The sequence below is a fragment of the Triticum dicoccoides genome, chromosome 1A (assembly GCF_002162155.2).
Source record: "Triticum dicoccoides isolate Atlit2015 ecotype Zavitan chromosome 1A, WEW_v2.0, whole genome shotgun sequence".
NCBI lineage: Eukaryota > Viridiplantae > Streptophyta > Magnoliopsida > Poales > Poaceae > Triticum > Triticum dicoccoides.
Genome location: NC_041380.1, coordinates 176,103,711 through 176,118,704, shown reverse-complemented (window position 1 = coordinate 176,118,704; position 14,994 = coordinate 176,103,711).

Below are 14,994 nucleotides of genomic sequence, written 5' to 3'. Positions count from 1 at the left end.
TAGCAATCACACACTTAATACATCGAATGTCTCCAAAGAGAACTTATTACAGTAAATATGGCTTAAGGCCATCTAATACGATAACAGCGGAAGGCTTGGAAGAAAAAGTGAGTCCATCAACTCCAACGGCATAGCTGAGCTGCACGGCACCGACCTAAGAACCTTACTCCTCGTCTGGAAAGTCTGCAACATAATACGTTGCAGCCCGAAAATGGGTCAGCACATGGAATATGCTGGCAGAATAACACAGTAGAGCAAGAACACGATAATGCTATCACTACATGCATATTTGGCTGGTGGAAAGCTCTATGGTTATAGTTTTTGCGAAAAGCCAATTTTTTCCTACAACAGAGGAATAGATTTTATTTTAACTATCATGGTAGTTGAAACATCATTGAGAAGGTTCCTCCAACTCAATCCCAATTAAAGTAATTAACAACCCAACAATATTAAGTTAAAAGTGATGAGATGCTTAAGATACTCCAAGTACTAGATACCCAAGATTTGTCCATAACCGGGGACACGTCTAACCATGATTAGTTTATACACTCTGCAGAGATTTGCGCACTTTTCCCCACAAGACTCGATCGCCTCCGTTGAATTTCTCGCACTACATGGTGTTTGAGAAACGGATGACCGAGACACAGTCTTTTAGAAACGTTAACTCTCTACTCCGGGCAGACCATACCAAACCTACAATCCCACTACCTGCTGATCCACCTCTTCAAGAGCTTCACATAACTTACTTAACTATGCTACAGCCCATTATAGCTCATGGCTGCACAAAGGGGTATGATCAAAGTGTTACTTGCCTTGCTATTGATCCGCGTAACCTAGAGACTCCAAATAACACGCTTCGCACTCTGGGAATTCTGTCGCAAACAAACAATAGCATACATAAGCAATCAAGCTAAGAAACATAGGTAAATCTCAAATAAAAGAATATCTAACCAGAAAGTTCAACTTGAGAACTCCGGTTTGCAAAAAGAATCAAATCAAACTGAGCAACAAAACTCAAACGGCGAAAGAAACAAGATCCGTTTGCTAATCTGGACCTAGGTCAAATTTTACAGTAGCAAAAACTTGTTCAAGTTGGTTAAACGAAAAGAGGGTCTCGAGACGAAAATCTAGGCGCTTGAATCGCCTGATTCCGACTAACGAGCTGAAAGATAAACTAGAACGAAAATCGGATCAGAAATCGGGATCAGGAAAAATCGCGGATTAATCCGATAAAAGAAAACTGACGAACAGGCTAACGAACGAGCGTTCGTTATCTGTAACTAATGAGCGAAAACCGTTCGTTAAAACGGACGTCTGCTAAACAGAAAAATCGAAGAAAAAAACCGACAAACCGAAAAAACGACTTAGGTTTTCTAACAAAAACCGAACCGGTTTTCTAAAAAAACTAACGGCGCTATACCTCCGGTGAGGTCCGGCACAGCGGCTCCGGCGAGGGTGGCGCAACGCGGGGCGACGGTGGCACGGACAACAGGCGGCGGCGGCAGCTCGCGGCGAGGGCGGCGCGGCAGTGGGCAAAGGGCGGCGGGGCGGCGCGGCTGCGAGCGACGGGCGAAGCGACGACTCGCGGCGGCAGGGTCGGCGGCTCCAAGGGCGGCGGGGCGCGGCTTTTAAGGAGAGGGGGGCGATGCCTTGGGGGAGGGGGCACCGCGCGGGGGAAGCGGAGTCCGAGCCGGACTCCGGTTCGGCAGCGCGGCGGCGGCGGTCTCCCGCTAGGAGACGGCGGCGCGGGGAGGTGGGCCTGGCGGCTGGGCTTCGGCCGAGTTAGCCCTTGGTGCGTTTTTTTAAAAAAATCCGCCAAAAAAAATCCTAGAAAATAAAATAAAATTCTAAAAATGCCAAAACAAATTTTCTCCGTCTAAATAAAATATTTAGAACGAGATGAACATTTTCTTAGCCCTAAAATGCAATTTTGAAAACGTGCAATTTTTCTAATGCAAACAAAATTGCAGTAAAATCCAAATAAAATCAAATTTTGATTTTAATATTTTTCCTCCAATGTTTCTTTTATTCTGGAGAAGTCATATTATCTCCTCTCATATATTTTAATATGAAATATTTTCGGAGAGAAAATAATTAAAACCAAAATCCTTGTTTCAAAATTTGATAAACATCAAATTTGAAAACCGGGGAAATCCCGAACTCTCTCCGAGGGTCCTTGAGTTGCTTAGGATTTCGAGGATCGCGAGACGAAATGCAATAAAATATGATATGCAAGAATGATCTATGTATAACATTCCAAATTAAAATTTTGGGATATTACATTTGCCCTTGTTTTGGACTCTAACTTGCATGATTTGAATGGAACTAACCCGGAGTGACGTTGTTTTCAGCAGAATTGCCATGGTGTTATTTTTGTGCAGAAATAAAAGTTCTCGGAATGACCTAAAAATCAACGGAGAATATTTTTGCAACATATGAAAAATACTGGCGAAAGAATCAACGTCAAGGGGCCCACACCCGATCCACGAGGGTGGGGGGCACGCCCACCCCCCTAGGTGCGCCCCCTGCCTCATGGGCCCCCTGACGCTCCATCGACGTCAACTCCAACTCCATATATTCAGGTTCGGGGAGAAAAAAATCAGAGAGAAGGATTCATCGTGTTTTACGATACGGAGCCGCCGCTAAGCCCTAATCTCTCTCGGGAGGGCTGATTTGGAGTCCGTTTGGGGCTCCGGAGAGGGGAATCCATTGCCGTCGTCATCATCAACCTTCCTCCATCACCAATTTCATGATGCTCACCATTGTGCGTGAGTAATTCCATCGTAGGCTTGCTGTACGGTGATAGGTTGGATGAGATTTATCATGTAATCGAGTTAGTTTTGTTAGGGTTTGATCCCTAGTATCCATTATGTTATGAGATTGATGTTGTTATGACTTTGCTATGCTTAATGCTTGTCACTAGGGCCCGAGTGCCATGATTTCAGATCTGTACATATTATGTTTTCATGACTATATGTCAGTTCTTGATCCTATGTTGCAAGTCTATAGTCACCTATTATGTGTTATGATCCGTTAACCCTGAAGTGACAATAATCGGGATACTTACCGGTGATGACCGTAGTTTGAGGAGTCCATGTATTCACTAAGTGTTAATGCTTTGGTCCGGTACTCTATTAAAAGGAGGCCTTAATATCCCTTAGTTTCCAATAGGACCCCGCTGCCACGGGAGGGTAGGACAAAAGATGTCATGCAAGTTCTTTTCCATAAGCATGTATGACTATATTCAGAATACATGCTTACATTACATTGATGAACTAGAGCGAGTTTTGTGTCACCCTATGTTATAACTACTGCATGAGGAATCACATCCGACATAATTATCCATCACTGATCCATTGCCTACGAGCTTTTCACATATTGTTCTTCGCTTATTTACTTTTCTGTTGCTACTGTTATAATCACTATAAAACCAAAACTATTACTTTCGCTATTGTTATCGCTACTATCATATTACTTTGCTACTAAATACTTTGTTGTGGATATTAAGTTTCCAGGTGTGGTTGAATTGAAAACTCGGCTGCTAATACTTGAGAATATTCTTTGGCTCCCCTTGTGTCGAATCAATAAATTTGGGCTGAATACTCTACCCTCGAAAATTGTTGCGATCCCCTATACTTGTGGGTTATCAAGACTATTTTTTGGCACCGTTGCTGGGGAGCATAGCTCTATTCCTTGAGTCACTTGGGATTTATATCTGCTACTCACTATGAAGAACTTGGAAGATAAAAGAACCAAGATTTTTCCCTCAACTACGAGGGGAGGTAAGGAACTGCCATCTAGCTTTGCACTTGATTCACCTTCTGTTTTGAGTAAACTTGCGACACCTACTCCTGCTATTCATTCTGATATGTCGCATGTTATTGATGATGCCACTTCTGCTTTGCATGATGCTTATGATGAAACTACTTCTATGCTTGATATACTATGCCACTAGGTGAATTTCTTGATGAACAACTTGCTAGGGTTAGAGAGAATGAAATTATTGAAACTGATAATATTGATGAAAGTGATGATGAAGATTCTCCTCCTAGATATGAATTGCCTGTTGTGCCTCAGGGTTATGTTATGGACGAAGAAACTGCTAGAGACTTCTTAGCTTGCAATGATAGATCTGATCTTAAGAAATTATTAGCTAAGCTTAAAGAAAAGTCTTTGAATGCTAGAATGAAATATGACCCTGCTTTTGCTACTTCACCTATCTTTATTTCCGATAAGGATTATGATTTCTCTGTCGATCCTGAGTTAATTACTTTGGTTGAATCTAATCCTTTCTATGGCTATGAATCTGAAACTGTTGTGGCGCATCTTACTAAATTAAATGATATAACCACCCTGTTTACTCATGATGAGAAAACTCACTATTACTTTATCCTTAAGTTGTTTCCGTTCTCATTAAAGGGTGGTGCTAAAACATGGTTTAGTTCTCTTGATCCTGGTTGTGTGCGTAGTCCCCAGGATATGATTTATTACTTCTCTGCTAAATATTTCCTTGCTCATAAGAAACAAGTTGCCTTAAGGGAAATATATAATTTTGTGCAAATTGAAGAAGAGAGTCTCCCACAAGCTTGGGGGAGGCTTCTCCAATTACTTAATGCTTTGCCTGATCATCCTCTCAAGAAAAATTAAATACTTGATATCTTTTATGATGGAGTAATCGATGCTTCTAGAGACCACCTGGATAGTTGTGTTGGTTGTGTTTTCAGGGAAAGAACTGTTGATCAAGCTGAATTGCTATTGAATAATATGTTGAGTAATGAAAATGATTGGACACTTCCAGAACCACCTCCTAATCCAACTCCGAAGAAAAGGGGTATTCTATTTCTCAGACCTAAAGATATGCAAGAGGCAAAGAAATCTATGAAAGAAAAAGGTATTAAAGCTGAAGATGTTAAGAATTTACCGCCTATTGAAGAAATACATGGTACTGATTACCCGACACAGGTAGTAAAGGTAAATTCTCTCTATAGATTTGATGAAGGTGATATTCCTCGTAATAAGTCTGCTAGCCAATGCTTGGATGAGTTTGATAATTTTATTGTTAAACAAGAAAACTTCAATGCTTATGTTGGTAGACAATTGAAATGCAATGCTTATATGATTGAACACTTGAGTGATTATATGTCTAGAGTTAAAGGTGAACTTAAACTTATTAGTAAACATGCTTCTATGGTTACCACTCAAGTAGAACAAGTGCTTAAAGCTCAGAATGATTTTCTCAATGAACTAAATAATAAGAAAAATGATAATGATGTTAGAGTTATGACTAGAGGGGGTAAAATGACTCGGGAACCTTTGTATCCTGAGGGCCACCCTAAGAGAATTGAGCTAGATTCTCAGAGAACTAATGTTGATGCACCTAGTTCTTCTAAGAAGAAGAAGAAAAATGATAGGACTTTGCATGCTTCTAGTGAACCTATTGTTGACACACCTGAGAATCCCAATGATATTTCTATTTCTGATGCTGAAACACAATCTGGTAATGAACATGAACCTAGTGATAATGTTAATGATGATGTTCATGTTGATGCTCAACCTAGCAATGATAATGATGTAGAGATTGAACCTATTGTTGATCTTGATAGCCCACAATCAAAGAATCAACGTTATGATAAGAGAGACTTTGTTGCTAGGAAGCATGGTAAAGAAAGAGAACCAAGGGTTCAGAAACCCATGCCTTTTCCTCCTAAACCATCCAAGAAAAAGGATGATGAGGATTTTGAGCGCTTTGCTGAAATGATTAGACCTATCTTTTTGCGTATGCGTTTGACTGATATGCTTAAAATGAATCCTTATGCTAAATATATGAAAGATATTGTTACAGATAAAAGAAAGATATCGGAAGCTAAAATTTCCACCATGCTTGCTAATTACACTTTTAAGGGTGGAATACCAAAGAAACTTGGAGATCCAGGAGTACCAACTATACCATGCTCCATTAAAAGAAACTATGTTAAAACTGCTTTATGTGATCTTGGAGCCGGTGTTAGTGTTATGCCTCTCTCTTTATATCGTAGACTTGATTTGGATAAGTTGACACCTACTGAAATATCTTTGCAAATGGCTGATAAATGAACTGCTATACATGTCGGTATTTGTGAGGATGTGCCTGTTGTGGTTGCAAACGTTACTATTTTAACGGACTTTGTTATTCTTGATATTCCTGAGGACGATAGTATGTCGATTATCCTTGGTAGACCCTTTTTGAATACTGCAGGGGCTGTTATTGATTGCAACAAAGGCAATGTCACTTTTCATGTTAATGGTAATGAGCATACGGTAACCTCAACTCCACAGTATCAATTCTATTGGAAAATTTTCAATGATTACTATTGGAGGTTTTGAATTTCCTCTTCCTACTGCCAAGAAGAAATATGATATTATTGTTGTTGGGGATGTGCATATCCCAGTTGAGGTAACCTAGTGTTGTTCAAAATTTCTCCAGTTTCATGCAATTCGGAATGAGTTTGTTAACAAGACTTGATCAACCTTGTTAGTGGATTCCTTTTGATGAGCATGAGATGGATGAAGTTAGAAAGCACAACCTTATGTATCCTCTTTTTGCTTTCTGTTATTTATATTAAATAAAGTAAAAATAGTATTTTCTGTCTGTTTTCTGAATTATCCTTGCAATAAAAAATACCCCGAAAATAAAAGTTCTCCAAATGCCCTGAAAATTTAATATGATTTTTTCCAGAATACTTGAGAATTATTGGCACTGAGAACAGACCAGGGGGACCCACCATGTGCCCACGAGGGTGGAGGGCGCGCCCACCCCCCTGGGCGCGCCCCCTGCCTCATGGACCCCACGTGGGTCCCCTCCACTTATTCTTGCACCCACACACTCCGTCTTCCTCCATAAAAAATCATCCACCAGCTCAAACCCGTGTTCTAGCTCATCTTGCTGCCATTTTCGATCTCCTTGCTCAAAGCTCCATTCACAAAACTGCTTTGGGGGATTGTTCTTTGGTATGTGACTCCTTCAATGGTCCAATTAGTTTTTGTTCTAGTGCTTTATTTATTGCAAATTTTTGCTACTTAGGTGACCCTGTTCTTGAGCTTGCATGTCAAATTTATGAGGTCAAAAGTAGTTTTAATGCATGATATAGCCTCTAGGCACTTGTAGGAGTAGTTGCTATCAGTTTTGTTGAGTTTGGTTCACTTTTATTTTGAGTCACTAAAAATTTCAGAAATTTTTCGGAGGAAGAAATATGTTTAGGAAAATGTACCAAGGTGGTTCCTCAAGGAAGCAAGGCCCAAGGCCAGCAATACGTGAGCCGGACAATGAACTACCAAGGGAGGCTCAAGTGCGGCCTTGTGGATGGCCGTTAGAGGATTTCATGGTCCAGGCAGGCATGAAGGAAGAATTTGATGCATATGTGCGTAATGCTGATATTGAGAGCTTCGTGTCAGATAAGTGCCCGCAATACCTCTATTTAACTGATTCATTTGTGAAAAGATTTAAATTTACATCCTCGCGCAATTCTCACAATGTCCTATTTGATCTTTATGATAAATCTTATACCATGGACTTAGAAGATTTTAATACTGCTTGTAAACTCCCGCAGTGGGGTAGTGCTAGTGAACCTCGCAAATCTGAATTTAAAGAATTTCTTGCTAGTATCATTGTGGGGGAATCTAGAGAAATAACACAAGCTACCATAGGGAGCATTCATTTTCCTGCCATACATTATCTTGCTCTCTTCGTGGGTAGATGCATTAACGGTAAGGATGAGGCATGTCACATGTGTGTTCCCGATCTTAGTGTTCTCAAGAGTGATGTATTAGGAGATAAACAATACAACTTGGGGGCTATTGTTGCACGTAGGCTGCATCTTAATAGTTTAACTGGAGATTTGTTTGGTGGAATTTATGCAACTCGTGTAGCTAACTTTCTTGATATACCCATATGCGGGGATGATATTGAGTTGCCTCATGATTATCTAGATTATAATGCTATGGTTCGTCATCAATTTGTTGAGAGGAACGATCAGTTCCTCCAGTACCGACTAATCTTTGACAGACGGTGCACCGTCCATGTTGCTCTCCCTGCTCTTGCTTTCTTTGATTTTCAGACAAAAGGGAGATATGTTATAACCAGGGAGGAGGCGAACGAGTACGAGAGGAGGACGGAGGCAGCCCGCCTCCAAGCTGCAGCTCGTGAGGCAATAGCTGCTGCATCCCAGTATAACCCCAGTTACAATTTGGATTTCCACCAGGCCAGCTGTGGCCGTAGACCAACTTAGGCCAAAAGCCTAAGCTTGGGGGAGTACGTATCACTCACCGATTCATGTTCACACACTCATGCCAGTTGCCAGTGCTCATACTTTTTCATTGTATTATCCATGCTAGTTTAATTTCTGTTTTAAGCTTTCTTCTTGTGTGTTTGAAAAACCTTAAGAAAAATAAAAAAATTAGTTGCAACTTTTAGCTAGTTTACTTTCCATGCTTGTAGTAGTAATAATTAAAGTAAAACCCAAAAAGATTTCTCGTTCTTCTTTTGCTTGTTGTGAGCTTTCCCGTGTAAATAGTTTTATTTCCTTTCTTTTCTTTGGGGTCGAGAGGAGAAGACCACGATAAAAATGTTGAGTGGCTCTTATATGCATTATTGTTGATCTAACAAAGAGCCCATATTACCTTGTCTTCTCCCTTGAGTTGAATGCTTGCAGATTCCAGCTTAGTCCAATGCACGTGCACTATTATTATTATCCACACTATTCTGTTGTGCAAGTGAAAGGCAATAATGATGATATATGATGAACTGATTGAGATGAGAAAAGCTGGTATGAACTCGACCTCTCTTGTTTTTGTAAATATGATTAGTTCATCGTTCCTGATTCAGCCTATTATGAATGAAAATGTTTGCAATGACAATTAGAGATTATAGTTGCTCATGCCATGCTTAATTTGCTAGGAGTTTATAATGGTTTACCTTGCGTGCCTACATGCTATTAAAATGGTTGTGATGTGGTATGATAGGGTGGTATCCTCCTTTGAACGATTCGAGTGGCTTGACTTGGCACATGTTCACGCATGTAGTTGAAACAAATCAACATAGCCTCCATGATATTTACGTTCATGGTGATTTATATCCTACTCATGCTTGCATTCAGTGTTGATTAATTTTAATGCATGTTCATGACTGTTGTCGCTCTTTAGCTGGTCGCTTCCCAGTCTCTTTAGCCTTCACTTGTACCAAGCAGGAATACTACTTGTGCATCCAACTCCATAAACCCCAAAAGTTATTCCATATGAGTCCACCATACCTTCCTATATGCGGTATCTACCTGTCGTTCCAAGTAAATTTGTATGTGCCAAACTCTAAACCTTCAAATGAAATTCTATTTTGTATACTCGAATAGCTCATGTATCAACTAGGGTTGTCTGTATCTTCCATGCTAGGCGGGTTATTCTCAAGAGGAGTGGACTCCGCTCCTCGCTCACGAGAAAATGGCTGGTAACCGGGATGCCCAGTCCCATGCTCAAATCAAATCAAAATAATTTCAAACAAAACTCCCCCATGTTTGTTGTTAGTTGGAGGCACCCGTTGTTTCGGACAAGCCATGGATTGATGTTTATTGGTGGTAGGGGGAGTATAAACTTTACCATTCTGTTTGGGAACCGCCTATAATGTGTGTAGCATGGAAGATATCGAGATCTCTCGGTTGTTATGTTGACAATGAAAGTATAACACTCAAAATATTATTCATCTCTGTTTCAAAACTAAGCTCTGGCACCTCTACAAATCCCTGCTTCCCTCTGAGAAGGGCCTATCTATTTACTTCTATGTTGAGTCATCATCCTCTTATTAAAAAGCACCAGTTGGAGAGCACAGCTGTCATTTGCATGTATTATTGTTAGTTTACATTGAGTATGACTTGACTGGATCTCTTTTACCATGAATTACAATTTCCAGTCAGCCCTTGATCTTCAGGGGTGCTCTGCGTTTATGTTTTGTGGTCTCAGAAAGGGCTAGCGAGATACCATCTTGTTATATCATATTATGATTGTTTTGAGAAAGTGTTGCCATCCAAGATTTATTATTATTGCTCGCTAGTTGATTATGCCATTGATGTGAGTAAACATGAGACCTAAATGTTACTGTGAATATGGTTAGTTCATAATCTTTGCTGAAAAGTTGAATGTTGGCTTTACATATTTCAACAACAAGAGAAAACAGAGTTTGTAAAAGTTTTTCTTTATCACTTTCATTTTATCAACTGAATTGCTTAAGGACAAGCAAAGTTTTAGCTTGGAGGAGTTGATACGTCTCCATTGTATCTACTTTTCCAAACACTTTTGCCCTTGTTTTGGACTCTAACTTGCATGATTTGAATGGAACTAACCCGGACTGACGCTGTTTTCAGCATAATTGCCATGGTGTTATTTTTGTGCAGAAATAAAAGTTCTTGGAATGACCTGAAAATCAATGGAGAATATTTTGGAATATATAAAAAATACTGGCGAAAGAATCAACGCCAGGGGGCCCACACCCTGTCCACGAGGGTGGGGGCGCCCACCCCCCTGGGCGCGCCCCCTGCCTCGTGGGCCCCCTGACGCTCCACCGACCTCAACTCCAACTCCATATATTCACGTTCGGGGAGAAAAAATCAGAGAGAAGGATTCATCACGTTTTACGATACAGAGCCACCGCCAAGCCCTAATCTCTCTCGGGAGGGCTGATTTGGAGTCCGTTCAGGGCTCCGGAGAGGGGAATCCGTCGCTATCGTCATCATCAACCTTCCTCCATCACCAATTTCATGATGCTCACCACCGTGCGTGAGTAATTCCATCATAGGCTTACTGGACGGTGATGGGTTGGGTGAGATTTATCATTTAATCGAGTTAGTTTTGTTTGGGTTTGATCCCTAGTATTGCTACCTCTTGAGAACTGCGTTGGTTTTCCCTGAAGAGGAAGGGATGATGCAGCAAAGTAGCGTAAGTATGTCCCTCAGTTTTTGAGAACCAAGGTATCAATCCAGTAGGAGGCTACGCGCGAGTCCCTCGCACCTGCACAAAACAAATTAATCCTCACAACCAACGCGATAAGGGGTTGTCAATCCCTACAAGGCCACTTACGAGAGTGAGATCTGATGGATATGATAAGATAATATTTTTGGTATTTTTGTGATAAAGATGCAAAGTAAAATAAAAGCAAAGTAAAAAAGCAAAGGAAATAACTAAGTATTGGGAGATTAATATGATGAAGATAGACCCGGGGCCATAGGTTTCACTAGTGGCTTCTCTCGAGAGCATAAGTATTCTACAGTGGGTGAACAAATTACTATTGAGCAATTGATAGAATTGAGCATAGTTATGAGAATATCTAGGTATGATCATGTATATAGGCATCATGTCCGAGACAAGTAGACCGACTCCTGCCTGCATCTACTACTATTACTCCACTCATCGACCGCTATCCAGCATGCATCTAGAGCATTAAGTTAATAAAAACAGAGTAACGCCTTAAGCAAGATGACATGATGTAGAGGGATAAACTCATGCAATATGATAAAAACCCCATATTTTTATCCTCGATGGCAACAATACAATATGTGCCTTGCTGCCCCTACTGTCACTGGGAAAGGACACCGCAAGATTGAACCCAAAGTTAAGCACTTCTCCCATTGCAAGAAAGATCAATCTAGTAGGCGAAACCAAACTGATAATTCGAAGAGACTTGCAAAGGTAACCAATCATACATAAAAGAATTTAGAGAAGATTCAAATATTGTTCATAGATAGACTTGATCATAAACCCACAATTCATCGGTCTCAACAAACACACTGCAAAAAGAAGATTACATCGAATAGATCTCCACAAGAGAGGGGGATAACATTGTATTGAGATCCAAAAAGAGAGAAGAAGCCATCTAGCTACTAACTATGGACCCGTAGGTCTGAGGTGAACTACTCACACTTCATCGGAGGGGCTATGGTGTTGATGTAGAAGCCCTCCGTGATCGATTCCCCCTCCGGCAGAGCTCCGGAATAGGTCCCAAGATGGGATCTCATGGATACAGAAAGTTGCGGTGGTGGAATTAGGGTTTTGGCTCCGTATCTGATCGTTTGGGGGTACGTAGGTATATATAGGAGGAAGGAGTACATCGGTGGAGCAACAGGGGGCCCACGAGGGTGGAGGGCGCGCCTGGGGGGTAGGCACGCTCCCTACCTCGTGGCTTCCTCTTTTGTGTCTTGATGTAGGGTCCAAGTCTCCTAGGTCTTGTTCATTGAGAAAATCACGTTCCCGAAGGTTTCATTCCGTTTGGACTCTGTTTGATATTCCTTTTCTTCGAAACCCTAAAACAGGCAAAAAAACAGCAATTCTAGGCTGGGCCTCCGGTTAATAGGTTAGTCCCAAAAATAATATAAAAGTGGATAATAAAGCCCAATAATGTCCAAAACAATAGGTAATATAGCATGGAGCAATCAAAAATTATAGATACGTTGGAGACGTATCAAGCATCCCCAAGCTTAATTCCTGCTCGTCCTCGAGTAGGTAAATGATAAAAACATATTTTTTATGCGGAGTGCTACTTGGCATAATTTTAATGCAATTCTTCTTAATTGTGGTATGAATATTCAGATCCGAAAGAATCAAGACAAAAGTTCATATTGACATAAAAATAATAATACTTCAAGCATACTAACAAAGCAATTATGTCTTCTCAAAATAACATGGCCAAAGAAAGTTCATCCCTACAAAATCATATAGTTTAGTCATGCTCCATTTTTGTCACACAAGAATGCTCTCATCATGCACAACCCCGATGACAAGCCAAGCAATTGTTTCATACTTTAGTAATCTCAAACCTATAAACTTTCACGCAATATATGAGCACGAGCCATGGACATAGCACTATGGGTGGAATAGAATATAATGAGGGGGGTTATGTGGAGAAGACAAAAAGTATAAAGTCTCACATCAACGAGGCTAATCAATGGGCTATGGAGATGCCCACTGATTGATGTTAATGCAAGGAGTAGGGATTGCCATGCAATGGATGCACTAGAGCTATAAATGTATGAAAGCTCAACAAAAGAAACTAAGTGGGTGTGCACCAACTTGCTTGCTCACGAAGATCTAGGGCACTTGAGGAGGCCCATTGTTGGAATATACAAGCCAAGTTCTATAATGAAAACTCCCACTAGTATATGAAAGTGACAAAACAAGAGACTCTCTATCATGAAGATTACGGTGCTACTTTGAAGCACAAATGTGGCAAATGATAGTAACATTGTCCCTTCTCTCTTTTTCTCTCATTTTTTTATTTGGCCTTTCTCTTTTTTTTATATATGGCCTTTCTCTCTTTTTTTATAATTCCTCAATTGGGACAATGCTCTAGAAAATGATGATCATCACACTTCTATTTATTTACAACTCAATGATTACAACTCGATACTAGAACAAAAGATGACTCTATATGAATGCCTCCGGCGGTGTACCGGGATATGCAATGGACCAAGAGTGACATGTATGAAAGAATTATGAACGGTGGCTTTGCCACAAATACTATGTCAACTACATGATCATGCTAAGCAATATGACAATAATGAATGTGTCATGAAAAAAGGAATGGTGGAAAGTTGCATGGCAATATATCTCGGAATGGCTATGGAAATGCCATAATAGGTAGGTATGGTGGCTGTTTTGAGGAAGATATAAGGAGGTTTATGCGTGAAAGAGCGTATCATATCACGGGGTTTGGATGCACCGGCGAAGTTTGTGCCAACTCTCAATGTGAGAAAGGGCAATGCACGGTACCGAAGAGGCTAGCAAGGATGGAAGGGTGAGAGTGCGTATAATCCATGGACTCAACATTAGTCATAAAGAACTCACATACTTATTGCAAAAATCTACAAGTCATCAAAAACCTCGGCACTACGCGCATGCTCCTAGGGGGATAGATTGGTAGGAAAAGACCATCGCTCGTCCCCGACCGCCACTCATAAGGAGGACAATCAAATAACACCTCATATTTCAAATTTGTTACATAACATTTACCATATGTGCATGCTACGAGACTTGCAAACTTCAACACAAGCATTTCTCAATTTCACAACTACTCAACTAGCACGACTTTGATATTATTACCTCCATATCTCAAAACAATCATCAAGCATCAAACTTCTCTTAGTATTCAAAACACTCATAAGAAATTTTTACTAATCTTGAATACCTAGCATATTAGGATTTTAAGCAAATTACCATGCTATTTAAGACTCTCAAAATAATCTAAGTCAAGCCTGAGAGATCAATAGTTTCTCTAAAACAAATCCACCATCGTGCTCTAAAAGATATAAGTGAAGTTCTAGAGCAAAACTATATAACTCAAAAGATATAAGTGAAGCACATAGAGTATTCTAACAAATTCCAAATCATGTATGGCTCTCTCAAAAGGTGTGTACAGCAAGGATGATTGTGGTAAACCAAAAAGTAAAGATTCAAATCATACAAGACGCTCCAAGAAAAACACATATCATGTGGTGAATAAAAATATAGCTCCAAGTAAAGTTACCGATAGAAGTAGACGAAAGAGGGGATGCCTTCTGGGGCATCCCCAAGCTTTGGCTTTTAGGTGTCCTTAGATTATCTTGGGGGTGCCATGGGCATCCCCAAGATTAGGCTCTTGCCACTCCTTGTTCCATAATCCATCAAATCTTTACCCAAAACTTGAAAACTTCACAACACAAAACTCAAAGTAGAAAATCTCATGAGCTCCGTTAGCGAAAGAAAACAAAAGACCACTTCAAGGTACTGTAATGAACTCATTCTTTATTTATATTTGTGTTAAACCTACTGTATTCCAACTTCTCTATGGTTTATAAACTATTTTACTAGCCATAGAATCATCAAAATAAGCAAACAACACACGAAAAACAGAATCTATCAAAAACAGAACAGTCTGTAGTAATCTGTAGCTAGCACAAGATCTGGAACCCCAAAAATTCTAAAATAAATTGCTGGACGTGAGGA